Here is a 17176-nt window from a genome sequence, read left to right on the forward strand (position 1 = left end):
TGATCAGTGCGTCAGCTTCCAATGGATTTATGTTACATGCATGGGATTTGTAACCCAAGAAATAGGCATGCATGCGATTACTGTGCATTCGTGAAAACATTTTGAAAACTTGCTTAACTCGTCAGGCTCTATGAAACCAGATCTCACACGGTACCAAGTCACGTGATCTCAGAGAAGAACAATGCTGTTTCCAAACAGGGCTCTTTGCTGGAATGTGAGATTTTTTAAATTTTTTTTTAAATGCTCCAGATTTAGTTTAAAATACAGACTGCAGACAATCAACAACGGTCCTGGGTAATTTACAGCATTATCTTCAAATGCAAGCCTGTGATATTTGAAAAGAGAAACTTGCCATGACCAAAGCTGTTACACCACATTAAACAAGAAGGGTTATTCAGGTCACTGCTTGGAGTCATGTCCTGCATTTAGAACGTGGGTAAATAATTCAGCATACCCCCTCAAAATAATGATGTTAATGATTTCCAAGGTTGCCTGTGCTGTAAAATGTAGATTTTGTTTCCTTTAATAATGCACGTCCCTGTCTTCATCTCTAAATGTTAAGTGAGTTTTACCCTTTTGCTCCAGGAGCAGCATTGCATAGCATTTAGTCATTTATTCATTTTTATTTTAATTATTTCTTGTTTCAATTGAAGTTAAATGAAACAGGTTGAGGATAGGGAATTGATAACTGTTATATCTACGTTTCCAGTGATGGGATGTTATGGATTTAAAGGCTTTTTGCATGAATTAGACAGGTCTGAATTTGTGACGGGTAGTGGAACCAGGAATCAACCCCCGGGCCCCACCTCTCATACATACTGCCACTAGAGCAGCCACAGAGCTATACTGCATCCAGAGAGATATCTACATAGAATAAATAGAACACACTGCTAGTGCAGAGATTCCGTTTATTACAGACATTTTCCATGTGTTCCGTACAAAATAACTTGCACACCAGTCGATCAAAATTCAAATAACCAAGACCCAGAGGAGCGTCTTCTTGAATATGGTGTACTTGGCATTGTGGTGTAATTGGCATCTTAAGGGCAGGTACTACTGTCCCGTCACCTTTATTTATTATAAAGATTACATCAGCGAGTATGAAGGTTGATTGATGAAAGAAAAAAAACTAACCTAAGGAGAATTTAGTCAACAGGTAAAAATAATTTATTAGCAATGTACAATGATTGCAGTTCAATCAAGGAACCAGAAGAAAACAGACAGACGCCAGATTTCAACACAGAGATACTGGATTTGTGCACCAAATAAACTTACACTAGACACAGAAGAGACACAGTGGTACACAAACAGTACAGGGCGACATCGACAACACGCAGAGGGAATGATCTCTTTAATTCAATTTAGAAACCTACAGCCGTCTGCTCCGTGAGGCATCTTAAAATATTCAACATTAATCCCATGAATGACTTTAATAAGGGTGAAACAGTTTGGTACAAAATAATGCATGAAACTCGAGATGCAGTATTTGAAGCGGCTACAGCACACATTAAGTGGAAAGAAGGAACACAGTGTCATAGTGTCTGTCGGTTACTTCCAATAACCATGTATGTAACAGTTTACTATCGCTTAATGGACCACAATGCAATACTAAGAACAGACACCTGAATAGGTGGAACAAAAACTTCAAAGGAAGTGTAACAGCACTATATTCACTTACAATGAAGAGAATACAGACGTGTCTCTAACAAAATATAACACACGAGATACTTCAGTTATTGAAAATATAGCATTTCTAAATTCCAGTTTGTTAGTGGTTAATATTAGTAAAGGAATGAGGCTGGAAACACCCCACAGCAAGTCAAGAGCTTATGATAAAAGTGAGCCTGCCCGTGGGCGATGTCACCCTGAGCGTGCTCAGACAGTGCACGGCGGAGGGACTGTCAGCGAATACGCTAATGATTCAACTCAATACTCGCTTCATATTGACAGCAAGAGTGGAAAACAAGCACCAACTGGTTCATGTTAATGGGATGGAGCACATTACTGTATTGGCACTCTACAGGAGAAAGGGCGTGGGAATTACTTGAGTACTCGTTAATCTATTCGAAGTTTTAGACACCAGACAGTATTTTTTACCGAAAATTAACTGAACGATCAAAAAAGATTCAAATCCTACACTAGGAATGCAGCCCAAAACTTCATTCATCAGTGTTTCTGATTAGACCCAGTGACTGAGGGTACAGTCGTGAGTCTGTGATTACCGTTAACTCCTGTGTTTACAGCCATGCAGTTTTGCAAATAAGCAATGAAAGAACCATACGAAATAACATGCTACAGTTTTAGCAACTTCAATTATTTCATTCATGTAAACTGCATTATCTCATCAAACACTTAGGCAACCTGCATTATATTTTGCTTAGAAAGAGATTCAATAGTAAAGCAAGTTACTAAAATTATTTTACAAGCCCTCCGCACACAAAAAAAAAAAAAAGAGAAAGCTAAAACTGCAGCACTCAATGAAACCCACACCAGCTCTGCAGCACTCAATGAAATCCACACCAGCTCTGCAGCACACCATGGGAAAAAAAAGCATAATACTTAACATTTCAAATAAAAAAAAAAAACCTAATTGGTCCATATAAACTGATTGTCAGAAACAGCATGGCACTTATTACATCACCGTTACTGAATCCCTGTGGGAAGGTATCCATTTGGCTGAGTTGCAGGATATTCTAGCAGGGCTCTTCAATGATTACCACGGTGAACTTCAAGGTTAGTTTAAGCTAATTGGCAGGGAGGGCTGCCAAGAGAAGGTCTTGAGAGAAAGTTACTAGGAAACTAGTTGACATTATAGTGATTGGTTTAAGAGCAGTGCAGTAATACCTGGAAACATCCATAGCAGCGCGGCAACGTCATGTTAGCCAAGAACAACAGCAGCAGCATAGCAGGTGCTGGCTGGATGGACAAGGACCTTGATGTGAACACTGCAGGTCGTTACAAAGAACTAGCCTTGAGGTTCTGCAAGTCCACACGTTACTGTAGGGATCCAGAACACAAAGCACTTCACCGCGGTTCAGAACTGTTCACGACAATCTTTAAATGGACACCCTGCCACATAACCTCCCCCGTTCGTGAGAAGGCAACATTCTCTTGTACTAATTCAAAAAGATTTCAAGATCTAGTTTCCTAGTGAAATTCTAACGATCAGCAGCTTTACAAGATAGATCCCAATTATTCGCAGTCCTAACAATACAGACTTGGTGACCCCCTTAGTGCGGTTCTCTTCTATACAGGAACCTACATGGGGCCCCTTGTACAGTTTTATACACACAGTTAGTGGTTAGTAGGTATGTAATATTCTATACAACAGAATACCCAGTAATCAAGTCACATTCAAATCACAATATTTAACATTTATCATACTCTTTAAGTTATAACATTTCTCACACTTGTATATCTCTACAAAACAAGCTATAATATATATATATATATATATATATATATATACACATATATATATATATATAAATATATATACACACACACACACACACTTTTATACCCCTATGCAAACAATTATTTTTGTTCAAATAGGTCTGTTTAAGACTGAAGATAATTCTATTTTTTTTTTCAGTGTTGAAGCTTGAAATACAAAAAAAGGTATTTAATTACTGGTGCAGCATTATTTGCATGTAGTGTATGTTTTGTTTCTAATGAAGGGGACCAGTAGGACAGTATTTTATTGATGACCGGGTTACCTACAGGCAGCCTAACCTATTTGTTCCATTAGTATTATACGTCTGCCTGTCTGTGGAGAACAACCTCAGATTTCATGTCAATTGTGTTTCTTTTTTAAGACAGATACTGCATTTGAGTTTGTCTTTACAGCAGTGTAATGTTGAGGATAATAAACAGAAAACTCAAATCCTTTGTCTTGTGCCAGAACGCAGCAGTGGAGTGGGGCGGGGGTGGCTCAGTTGGGTTCACGCAGCCGTCTTCACCTGAAGAAGAGAGAGAAATGGAATTAGAAATGCTGAAGCAATGCATCAGCTGTTCCCTACTCGTCTGCACCATCAAGGAAAAACCTTTACAAAACTGCCCACCGAAGAAGGCACAGGAGTCTGCCTATTTCAGTGTGGTTTTACAAGTTTTATAAACAGCACTTTACACAATACCAAAGTCATGCGATCCACATGGTATTTGGGATTTATAACAACCGTCAGCAAAAAGCCCCTTCGATCATCACCGAACGCCATGGGTTAGCAGACTGCAGTATCTGTGAAAACAGACCCACTTATGTAACAGTCAGTGTGGTTACATACACACAGGAATTTGTTTTGTGAAAATAAAGAGTTGTTAACATGACGTTATTGGATTAACTTTTCAGAGTATGTAATGGCATAACATTTCGGAAAACAGAAAAGCTGCTTCTGTGTGTGCAGCTGCCATACTGCTGGACTGTATTCTTTTCATTAAATACATTCAGAGGGGACCAAAGAAAGCTCAGTGTTAATCCACAGGGCTGTAGCTCTGAATCTCTCCACAGCTGAGCACTTCCACCAAGTGGCTTGAGAAACAACATCTCAAGAACCCTTTTCTCAATTCAAGTCTGCAGCTGAACCTATGTGAACTTCTCTACAAACCTTACCCATTAGAAGGGTCTACCTCAGCCAAGCTTCAAGAAACATGCACGACAGTGTAATAAAATAAACAAGGACAGAGAGATTTGTAAATAACCTTAAAGGGTTGTTGTGGGGTTGGAGGTCAAATCAGAGGAGCATAAAATAATTGTTGCGATGACAGGCTCTGCTTGTATCAGGTTGAGAGCTGCGTTGGGGTTGGGGCATAGTACAGTTATCTACCCTCCTGGTCTCTGGTCACTCAGCTAGTATTCAAAACACCATCAGCTGGCTCTTTCCTCACTGCTTGGCTGCACAATATATTCTTTCTAACAAACCGATGCAGTTTGGGCCAATGCTTTAAAATTACCTTGAGGCGTTAGTCAAATCATTTGTCTACTAAAAGCCTAAATACATGCACTTTTAATGTGAGTATTACATATGAAGCAGAGCGCCAAATGCTAGTGTTGATTTAATTTAAAGAGAATTTGGCTTTAAAAACTGGGGAGGGGGTTTAAATAACAAAGTTAAAAACAGGATGGAGGGGATTGGAAAGGAAGTGTGTGCCAGAGCAGAGAACAATGGCTAAGGAAGGGCAGGGCACCGTCCAGGACTAACATGATCTGTACAAACACTGCTGCTTAACTCCTGCAGCTCCGAGCCTCGTGTGCATTCACAGCCAGCGAAGTGTCCGCATGTAGTTTGCATTGCAGACAATGCGATTGGGTTCCTCCCTGCAAGAGCAATTCAAAATGAGCCTCTCACAATGGATATGCAGGCTCGCAATGTCTTTTTAATTCTGTACTAGTTTACTAACATTACAAATAGGGATGCAAGCTAAGCCTTCAACAATCCATCCTGCACTATTTAACATTTTAGGTGCAAACAGGTAGATGAAAACGGCAAAGAATAATTTTATATCCAGTGCACAGAAACAGTGAGTTCCTTAAAGATTTGCAGAGCGTGTGGAATAGCCCTGTCTTGATTATTTCTATGTTCAGCATACTCTTTCCTCTCAACGTATCTGCATGAATGTGTACTGGTGGGTCCCGCTGGTGAGAAAATGAACAGGTGTAACTGGATCCAAAGAGCTCAAGGCTGGCCTCAGAGCGCTATCTTTCACTGAGAAGTGTAACCAACCAAGGTTAAAATACATACCCCCCCTCCCCCACACAGGACTGATTCAAACTGGGAATATGTACTTACAAAATTAAACTGTACAACCTGTAATAAAAAAGCACATTCGCATTGCAATACGCCATGCTGGAGTATACTGTGTCTTAAGTAAGACAGAGCCTTTTTCTACATCTCCGAAGGGGTTATATTGAGTTTGCTCACTTTCACAAGCACACATTTCCAGCCCAAAGTGTTTGAAATGTAGACCACACAGAAGACTCTGTTCCGCATTCCAAGAATTCTTTGCTTTTTTACCCTAAATATAGTCGTCCCTTTGTGATTCGTGGCGGAACATGGAAGTGCCCGCTCTTTAACTGATTCTTATTCTCTAGTCAGCTTTTATGACACAAATAACTTGGTGATGTCTGTTTTGATCCATTTTCTAAGCGTGTAACTTTTCTAGATTGTCACGGCTTCAAATAAATATTTTAATAAAGGGTTCTTCATTTTGGGGCTAATCCAGTCTGATTCCATTACTTCCTTAGGTGAACTAATGTAACTTGGTGGAGACAGCGAATGTCTTAAACAGCACACAGAATTATTAACCTCACCTCTTGCACAGGGGTCAGAATACAAAGCTGACACTTGAGTCGGTGCTCAACACACAAAGCTGAGTGTCAAATTCGAGTTCCAATAGTTTAGATTCATAAAATGAAGACGAAAAGTTTTACACACTCAAAATCCCCACAGAATTTACATATACTGTATCAAGCTTCTGTTGGCTCATTTAACAACAGCCAGGCCTTTGTTTTACTTGATAGTTATTAAGAACAACATTCTTGAATAGAAACTACATATAGCTACACCCTCTGACAAAACGCAGCAATGAACAAAGCCTGTGGCAATGTTAACAAATGCCGTCTGACATGTCTCCTCTATTCTGTCCCTTTAACATTCAGGGCTGTAAAATGGGGGCAGTTGGTTTAAAAGGACGTCAAAAAATGTTGTAGTTTGGCAAATCTTAAAGGACAAAAAAAAAAACATTCGGTACAGCTTACAAATAGTTTATGAAAGTAGTGTTTGATAGCAACAGGTTACTCTTGAAAAAGCTTTCTTTTAGCTCGTTCCCTTCTCTGTCAGCTCGCAGGTCGTGATGATGTGAACCCTACCTGTATTTCACATCAAAGAGAGTGGAATCCTCATCATCATCGTTATTATCTCCATTTAAAGGAGCCATTTCCACTCGCTCCGCCGGCGTTGTGATGATGTCATACTTGCGCGTCTTCTTTATCTTTCTTCCAGACCTATTTTTACAAAACGTCATGCAAAAAAAAGTAAAAAATAAAATAAACATGAAAAATGTGTACATTCAATTCTTTCTACTCGTAAAAACAAACAATAGGACTCTGAATTTAAGAATGATGAAACGTATACCAAACCCTAAGCCAGACAGCTGCTACAACAGGGAGAGATGCATAAAAATGTGGTCAGTCTGGGTCAGGGGGTAAAATATACATACCCGATGAATTAATGTATTATGCTTATGCCCTTTATATACATTCATTACTTAGCAAGTGTTTAAAGCAAACACAACACTGTGCATGTATGAGTGCAGAGTCAGACAGTAGATCGAGCCACTCCTAAGTTTAATTTGACACACCTGCTTCGGGCTCACCTGCAAACACGTGTCATGCTAAAATTGAAATGACTCCAGCAATGACAAGTCTTACTTCCGTACTTCCACCCCTCTCTAAACACTTAAGAGTCACACTGTACTTCTGAAGCTGTGATTCTATATTAATTCATGTTCATATATCTTGGTAGAGGTTATAATAAAGTAGATGCATTCTGTATTTCCCCTGTATTCAAAGGGTAGCTGCTAATAACCCTGGGCCACCTGTCTGTTCTTCAATCACCTCAAACCTGTACTGCAGCTGTTAACAGGTGCGTTCAGCATACAGATCCATGGGCTATCTGAAAGGACCCGCTGCTGTAATGTCGCTGCAATTCATAAAGGACACTTGAGCCTTGAGCTCAAAGCAACAACGCTCTCCGGCTTAGCTTATAAGTAAATGAAATGAATATAACATGACGCACGAATCATCCAGAAACAAGCAGACAAACAAAAGAAAGAAAAGATGAAACCCCGAAAACAACGTGTTGTTGAAGGAAGTAACAGACATATGGTTATCATAATAATAATAATAATAATAATAATAATAATAATAATAATAATAATTACCTGAACACTTTAACAACCAAACAAGTGATAAGAAAAGCGGTGAAGCCACATACGATAAAGACAATATTTTTCAACGTGGGAAGGTCTCTCAGGATAGTAGACATTTTGGCTCCGAAGGGAAACGTGTATGTTGAGTTGGTGTGATCGCTGCTATTCTCCACAATTGATGTGGCTGAAGAGTTCCCTGCTGGTGTCGGCTGGGACCCCAGGACTCCCCACGTACCAACTATTACCAATACACAGGTAAAATATAAAGGATACATTTTCACGCGTGGAATTGTATTTGCAGATTATTTCTCGTTATCTTTTTTTTGTCTGTTTTTTTAAAGTGCGTCAATATCTCCGTGTGTATACTTCAGTGTCTGATTTGTCTTCTAACCTGCTTCATTGATGTGACTGTTCATAAGAGTGTGTTGTAAAGGACAACTCGCCTCCCGAAAACTGACGTGTCTTCAGTTATTAAAAATCAGTCTGCGTTTCCTGTGCTTTGGTTAGGCTCCGGTCCCAACCCTCTCTTCGCTTGCTCAGTATGTGCTCACGCTAGACGTAGCGCTGTTAATGTTTTTTTTAATGTGCTACAGTAGCAAGTCCTCGGATTGCTGTCCTTCGTTTTTTTTAAACAAATAAAGGCACATGTGACTTGTCTAAGTCCGGAAGTGTTCTTGCGCAACGTTGCATTCTGTTATTTGGTGTTTATCAACGTAGGAGGCGCCAGGCTTCTATTTACTGTGCGAAGCGAAGGTTTAGCAAGACGAAAGAAACAGTTACCTTGTCTTAATCCTGTCTTGTGTTTAACTGAGAACGGCAGCGCGTTTGAAATAATGCCATCTGTTTAAACCAGTAGAAATAGCACAGCACTCTCTAATCTTGCTAACCATGGTTCACGTGTTCGAAGTACAAATTGTATATTTCATGTTTGCCTCTTTCTGGGACTAAGATCGTCTCTGGCTGTATCTTTAGGGCTTTTTATATGTAAATCATTATATCGCAATGACAATCCGGGACCACAAGTTTTTAGCTGTAATTGTTGTTGTGTGTTTTCACCCTAATCAATGCTCCCATGTTATTTGACCCCTGGGAGGACGGAGACGCAAGGAGTCTGTTTCTGTATATTCTCTTTACTCCTGGTACAATGACCGCATCCCAGACTGGTTGTCGCTGTTGTAACATGTCCAGGGCCCTGGAGCTCACCGGTCCGGCGGAACCAATACAGCGGCAACAAGGAGGCTGCGGTTGCCTTTGTATTTACCGTGACGCGGTAAACCAGACCATTTACTATGGAGCACATACCCCGAGACGACCCCAGCCAGCACGTTTCAGACACATTAGTAATATGTAATAAATGACGATGAAGCTAATATTTAGACCACGTTACCCCTTTAATAATCTACCCTGGGAAATTCTACAGTGATGTTGCGCTTTTCCATGGTTATATGCATTTACCGTACTTTACCATTGTTAGGTATGTTTTTTTTAATATACCACTGTGGGCTTTGCGACGCTTATCTATGCATTACCATGCTATGCACTGTTACATTTTGCTGCGCTTTTACTACAGCACACTTTGATAAGGGTAGTGTCTCCTCTAGAGCTCTTTGCAGTAAATAGTTTTATTTAAGTAAGGTGCTGAGAAAATAAAGATTTTCAGCTTCGATGTGAGCAAAGGTAATAGAACCGGTGTTCCTCCCTGTGCTAGGCTCAGATAGTTCTGTTTTTTTTCAGTACAGTGACCTACTCTAACAGTCATGCGTTGAACAGGGGAGGCTGTCACAAACATTTCCACAAGACCTCTTCACTACAGGCCCTTCCGAAGTGCCTGGGAAGCAAGGGCACTGAGCTTTAAATTCATGCCCGTCAATACAGATATTTAAAGAACAACAACACTGCTGTCCTATAATATATGAACCACATGTGTCCTGTGTTTGTATTGCATTTATCATGTTAATACGCGTTAATGCATGTTAATACTAAATCACCCTGTGCACAGCAGCTCCTTCTAAAACGTGACAACACCTGCATGTTCAAAGGCGTTTTCTAATTCAGTTGCCAAAAAAAAAAAATCTATTCATGCTTTTGTTAGGATGCATCTGTGATAACAGTATCCTTTTTTTCTTTCTTGTGTGTAAACTCAGTCCATCCTCTTCTTTCAGTGAAGGAATTTCCTGTCTTTGGACTGGACTTCCTGCAGTCTGTAAAGTTCTTATCACAGATGAAGTAAGTGGTGTGATCATGATCACCAGTAATAACTAGGAACTGGAACATGTGTTTGCTGGTTTGTTTTGGGTGTTTTATTTTTAATTTTTAATAGCAGTATTTTGTTATTGCAGACAACACAGAGTGGTCGGCACCAAGTGTGCTACAGTTGTGAATGCTTAGATTTGGACAGAGGGAGAAACACACACACACATTGTAAATCAGGGGAAGATTATTCAAGATACCAACCTGAGAAAGGCTATGTACGGTTCTAACTGGATCCCCAGCAACTAATGACAGCGCAGTTACAATATGACATGAAAGATTAGGGTACATGTTAGTGTCCCGTTACCGTGTGATGATGTTTACAAACATTCAGATTGCTTCTTTTTGCAATTACTTAACGTAAACTTTGATCAGTCTGTTAAAGTGTTTTCACCCGAGTTCAGGAGCTGCTCTTCTGTTCTTATTGTCTGCAATAGGCACATAAGATGTCGTCTCTGGATTGTAAAAAGTGTCTTTATATGAGTGAGCGCCAGCACCACCTTGTGCTCAGCTGAGGATGTGCAGCAATACAATCGGAATACTGATCCATAATACTGCAGATGACCTGGCTCTTACTTCTATAAAAACTAATCTAGCCTGCGGGACCTATATCTATGGCAGTATAGCCAACTCGAATTGAAGTGCAGCTCCTGAAGTCAGAAAAAAAACACATTGACATACACGTATCACTTCAGTTCAATAAAAAGCACATTGATAAAGACGCATCAGTTTAATAAAAAGCAATACACACAGTAAGAAATGCAAAAGGGCAGTTCAAAAATAACCTGACGCTTCTCAAGCCAAATCCCTAGTATGAAACATTTAGCACAAAAGACACTCCGCTGACGAGTTTGCTACAGTAGGTCATGTAAAGGTCTGCTTGTCTTTACTAACAATGGGGTCGCTAAACCTTTCTCTCTCCTCCTGCTGAGGTTCGAGACCTTGTTCTGGTTTTCAGTGAAAGGTTCTCCTCCGCCATTTTAATCGCAGCAGTGGAAGCAGTCATTTCCACGTCGATTCCAGGAGGAGGAGGAGGAGGAATGCTGAGGAGGCGCCACCAGGTGGAGTGTGCCGATAGCACCACTAGATGGCGTGCTTATCCTAACTTTGTATGAGAGCGAGTGCAGCACAGCACGCCTTTTTACAAGGTCACTGCACTGCTGATATGAGAACACACAGAGGAGTCTGTAGGGGATTAGTGAAGCAGTCTTGAGCTGTGGCTTCCCTTATCGAAGCTGTCGCATTTTTCCATACTATTAGCACCTTTACCATTTACCTTTTATTTTTTATACTTATAGCATGTTTAACATGCCCAATTTGCTTATTAATTCCATATCTCCATTGACATCTAATTGCAATAATACACAATTTGGAATTACAGTAGCACAGTTATTTATGGTCAGTCAGTCTAGTTAATATTTTCCTAGTATTTGTCTGATATTTATTTCTGTTTAGCTGTAGTGTTAGGCTAATTGTTTTCTGCTCAGAGTAGAAGCTTTGAGTTTTGCATGTAACATTTCTTGCATACGTTCATTATAGTAGCCTACTTCCCATTATTGGATTTTTTTTTTCATGTCGTTGTTATGTTTTTAACAGAGGAAGTATTTGCATTCAGTGTAGAGCCCTGCACTCTGAAGAATAAAACATCCCCACAAGACCTGTTTCCTTGGCAACAGAGGCCTGCATCTAAATTTAGAATGCCAGAGCTTTCTGACTGGTTAAATAACATTCTCCGTGAAGTTCTGTTACCTGACATTAATATAACAAGCTGCCAACCCCCTTTACATACCCAACATGCAGACAGGGCTGCTTCGTGCAGGCAAGTACATACATGTAAACAGACGTATACAATATATATTGTTTTTATAAAAGCTATAAAATAGAAATAGTAAAATAACTACCTGATGATGTAATACTGGAAGGAGCTTTTTTTTTTATTACAAGCTTAAATTAAACAACTGTATGATTTTTCAATTAATGAATTTGAACTTTCTAGTTGTCATCTTTACAAAACCTGAGTACAATGTAAAAATGTAAATGTCAGAAAGGCTTTCGTGTCAGAGCTGGTGAGGATGTTTCCGTCCAGATCACTTCCTTACTTTCCTGCCCACTGCTTCATACCCCTTAAGCAAAATTGTGCTCTATGCAAATAACATTTGGATAATTCAGAACTATATATATATATATATATATATATATATATATATATATATATATATATATATATATATATATATATAAGGTATTGTTTCCTTGGGGTTATATAACAAAAAAGGGACACTGTCCCTTTAAGAGAAATACTGCAGTAATTTTCCATCACGCAACAACTGCCAACGTGGCAGGAATGATTGTGAAAGTGAGGCACCATGGGGGAGAGCTGAGCCCTGATCCAATTACCGTTGCCTAGATACTGAGGTCGGTATGCAGGCAGCAGCATTATGTGGGATTGAAAGAAAAGTCAAAACGAATCTGCTGGAGAAAGCCTCACAATATTCCAGTTACAGTATCGCTTTTTAGTTTTTTGCAGTTTTTATTCTTTTAATATATAATTCACAACAGTTTGGGACTGACAAACTGATGGTATAGAACAGAATACCAAACAGTGGGCTTAATTCTTCAAACTTTTAATGACATGTCCTTGGATGCACAGAATTAAAATAATTTGGGAATCTATTTGGAAACCCTATTCGCTTCCTATTCAGCAAAGTTATTATAAATAATACAAAATAGTCACTTTACCATTTACATCCCGTCTCAGCATAATTATGTGGTGCCATTTATGTGTTTACAATATGAAAAATATGAACCTCAAGACAATACTATAATAACTTTGAGATATAAAAGGACTCTGTATAACCTTCTGTCGCTTTTGCACTTTCTGTGCCCTTGTGTTTTCTTCCCTTGTTTTTCTTTTGCCAGTAAGAAATGTATCCATTTTAACAGCCACAATTGCTGTTACTAAAAATACAGCCACGCCTAATAAATAAAACAAAAACCGTTGAAGTATGAGTATTGTGATTAGTTAAGTTATGCAATTAAGTTGAAAACAGCAAAATTGAATGAGCAGCACAAAGCGCTCTCCAAAGGCAGAATCACCAGACCCCTGCTTCACACTTATATAGTGGAAATCCACTCAATCGAAATCACGCATTCATAGAGGTGAAAAGTGCGGCCTTGATAGGTTTATTTATTTATTTATTTTTATCTGCGTTTCACTTTGAGCTGCTAAGCAAAAGTGAAATATTTCTGCACAGTGAATGGTTTATTATATAACATATAATACCTTTTAAAAAATCTATTGACGATCATTATTTTAGTTAACTTTTATTTCCATTTCTGAGTTGTCTTGCGTACCCCCTATGACCCTTAGAAGTCCCCCCAGGGGTACGCGTACCCCCAGTTGAAAACTCCTGGTCTAAAGGATTATGTAACGTATACATGAAAAAGGGCAAACTGGGTGAATAATACATTTTAAACACCACGATGCATATTATTAAATATGTATAGAATGTATAGTTCTTTTTTTTCTTAAAGTTTAATACAGCTTTTTTGATTTCCTTTTCTATTTTTCATCCTGTATCATTGTTTTGTGGACAGTGTATCACATACAAGGCTCTCGCTCGCTCCTTCTTGTTGCTAGGCAGAGTTTGCTTTTCTGCAGCCCTCGGAGACCAAGAAGAGGTTTTACATCTTGGATGTGATTGGTCAGTGGTGGGGTGGAGAAGGTCTATGTAGTGCTTCTGCTATGAAGTTTAACAACTGTAGTGTGTGTGTGTGTCTGAACAGAATCCACACAGCGTTGGCTCATAATTGCAGTCTTGGCACTTTGCTGCATTTGGTATTTGCTGACTGCAGTAGGTGTAACAAACTTAAACATGCAAAACCTGTTTTAAATACGTCCCTTCGAAGACAACAATCTAAAGAAAGAAATACAGGTTCTAAAAAACAAATTAGGAAAAAAATGCCTAACGTACAGGTGGCTAAAGGACGTTATTTTGACAATATGGTGGACATTCTTCTTCTTCTTCTTCTTCTTCTTCTTCTTCTTCTTCTTCTTCTCTTCTTTCCTTTTACAACAGTACATGCCAACCTGTATAAAAAGCAGCCTCTCTGAAGGGCCCTATCGTTAGGTCACAGAATTCTGGAGATTTGTGGAGCCCCAGTTAGCTATGAGGCCAATAGAGGCAGACCCTGTGGTCTATGTACGGAGCACTCTCCAGCTGCGTCTTCAAACAGGAGTTGTAGGCTGGTTTCATTGTGTTATTCAACACGCCATTTGCCTTGTCAAATGGGCCTCATTGTATCATACCCACTGGTTGTTGTTTTGGCTGAGTTTGGTTCCCATAAGAGGAAAGGACCCTTTTCCTCATTGTATATATTTAACGTTTTTAGGTAAAATGCATGCAGACTAACTCCTACTTGAAGAATTTCACACAGGTTTGCAAAGAAAAAAATAAAATAAAAAAAGTGTTTCCTAGTCATGTGACACATTCAGGTCCTTGGGAACTAGCCATTGCCTTTGTTTTAGGTCAGCTAGAGTAAGGGCTTACAGTATCATGTGCTCAAGGATGCTGTGCGTCCCCTTTGTTTCCCCATGTAATCACTGTGTCAAAGGATATGTGTGAGAGGCACATATTCATACACCAGAGTTAGCATGTAGGAGGAATATATAAAAAAAAACATAACAAAAACAAACTTACAATTGTTACAAGATATCACATTATTTTTACATACAGTTACCCATTTATACAGTTGGGTTTTTACTGGAGCAATCCCCTTGCTTAAGGGTACAGCAGTAGTGTCTTCCACCCGGGATTGAACCCACAACCCTCCGGTTAAGAGTCCAAAGCCCTAACCACTACTTCACATTGCTGCCCAAACATACAATTACATTATTTTTTACACATTATTTTTACATACAATTACCCATTTATACAGTTGGGTTTTTACTGGAGCAATCTAGGTAAAGTACCTTGCTCAAGGGTACAACAGCAGCGTCCACTACCTGGGATTGAACCCACGACCCTCCGGTCAAGAGTCCAGAGCCCTAACCACTACTCCACACTGCTGCCAGTATCTGTAGAATAGAGTCCCTGTACTGTTGCTAGTGACAATACGAATGTGTAGCTGTATAATGGACCCACACACTCGGGCTTGAGAGGCAATTGAGTGGCCATGTTCATTACAGCTGGGCTCTGTTAGTAGGATGTGATTTGGTCTGTAGCGCACTTGAGATTGGGTTTATATATTTTAGGCAGAGCGTACTTTGAATGGGGCCACTGAAACAATATTACTTATAAAGTCGACTGCACTTCAACAAGGCTAGTCCATATTTTCCCAGTACTTGCACTTTGTTGACTGGTATATTGTAACATGAAATGAAATGTATGCATGATTATTTGTTATCATCTGTGAAGTCCCCTTGTAAATTAGAGAATTAATCTTGATGGAAACGACGCTATTGTATAGGTGAATTATATTTTCAAATTCAAATACAATGTGTGTTTAATATGTGTTTAAATCGGGGCAATCAGGGGCAGATACAGGGAGAGAACAAAGTAATACAAAAGAAAAAAAATAGCAAATAGTTAAACCCACAAAACAAACGCTACTTAACAAATTAATAAACATGAATGCAACAGCTTAGAATCCGAACTCCCTCTCTCTGTCTGCGGGACGGCCAGTGCGACTGTTCTGCACAATGCTGGCAACTCGTGCACAGGAATGTTGGACATTTAAATAAAAACTGACCCACGAGCGTAATCTGATTCAATTGCCTTTTATCACTCTGTGAGGTAAGTAACAGCGCTTAAAATATAATATTTTACAACTTATTTTCAACAAGTCTCCTTCATTCAGACGACTACATAACACAACGAAGCTATAATATGACAAACAAGAATAATAACGTTTTTTTTTTTTTTTTTGTAGACTGTCAGATCAAGGTGGCACCGCAGTTGGCATAGCGCAGATGAATTGCCACTCGGCATCAACGGTGGATTGTGAATATTATTATTATTATTATTATTATTATTATTATTATTATTATTATTATTATTATTTATTATTATTATTTATTTCTTAGCAGACGCCCTTATTCAGGGCGAATTACAATCGTAAGCAAAAACATTTCAAGTGTTACAATACAAGTAATACAATAAGAGCAAACCACAATTCAATAATACAGCAGGTAATAGTGATAGTTACATCAGGATATGATTAAATAGTGATAGTTACATCAGGATGTGATTAAATACAAAGTACTACAGGTTAAAAACTTGGCAGATTACAGTATTCTGAAGTACAGGATTAAATGCAGTAAAATAGGGGCTGATAAGAGCAAAATAAAGCACGAAGACAATATAATTGTTCGTTATTCCGTCGTAGGGTCCTTATTTATTAATTCTGACTATGGGTCGGTTACAAATATAAAAAAGCAAGTACGCTATTTTCTGCGCAGGTAAAAAAAAAACAAACAAAAAAAAAAACATAATATAAATGAAAACAATAATCATGAGAAGCCGAGTTGACGTTTTCGACGGTATAGCCAATCACTAGAGTGATGGAGGGGGAGCTACCCAGCGTGCCTGTGTGCTGGAGGAAGTTGTGTTGGGTTATACATTAAAGAGAAGGGCAGCCCGTGTTGCTGAGACTAGCAGAACAAGCTGAGGCAGGAGGGAGGACGGGCGTAGCAGACAGGCTCTCGCACACCCATAGCACAAAATGGCAGGGACAAAAAAGAACGAAAAAACGACTAGATCCAGCGGGGAAACAAACGGTGCAGAGCACGGGGAAGAAGGAAGAAACATTTCAGCCAAGTTAGGGTAAGACATTTAAAAAAATACTGGTGATTTAAACTCGGAACAGGCGTGTGTTGAGATGTGACAATATGGTGGAAAAGAGAGAAGGTTCTTCAGCCTTGTTTAAAATGGCTATGGTGGGGCTTCAGCCAAGAGAGGAAAGGCAGCATTTAAATGTGCTTTTCCAAACCAACTACATA

At 39.2% G+C, this 17176-nt stretch overlaps 1 protein-coding gene and 1 long non-coding RNA gene across 9 annotated transcripts in view; one reads left to right on the top strand and one right to left on the bottom strand.

Annotated features, from left to right (window-relative positions):
- Window positions 1-1144: 1144 nt before the first annotated feature.
- On the bottom strand, window positions 1145-8075 carry LOC117429489 (uncharacterized). The gene is made up of 3 exons (XR_004548418.3): window positions 7939-8075; window positions 6866-7000; window positions 1145-3962 (listed from the first exon to the last, which is right to left on the bottom strand). It is a non-coding gene; the product is annotated as an uncharacterized LOC117429489 (long non-coding RNA).
- The window catches only part of LOC117429487 (chromodomain-helicase-DNA-binding protein 2-like), a 44729-nt gene continuing 35619 nt past the window's right edge, over window positions 8067-17176 (top strand). For 2 of the 8 annotated variants that reach the window (XM_058999147.1, XM_058999153.1), the window contains exon 1: window positions 16263-17000. The gene's annotated coding sequence lies outside the window, so the exon portion shown is untranslated. Of the gene's footprint in view, window positions 8182-15831; window positions 15972-16107; window positions 16179-16262; window positions 17001-17176 lie in introns of those variants that run through there. The other 6 variants (XM_058999151.1, XM_058999152.1, XM_058999148.1 and 3 more) reach the window with 6 other exon arrangements.

Source organism: Acipenser ruthenus, chromosome 24 (genome assembly GCF_902713425.1).
Source record: "Acipenser ruthenus chromosome 24, fAciRut3.2 maternal haplotype, whole genome shotgun sequence".
In the NCBI taxonomy this organism is placed as follows: Eukaryota; Metazoa; Chordata; class Actinopteri; order Acipenseriformes; family Acipenseridae; genus Acipenser; species Acipenser ruthenus.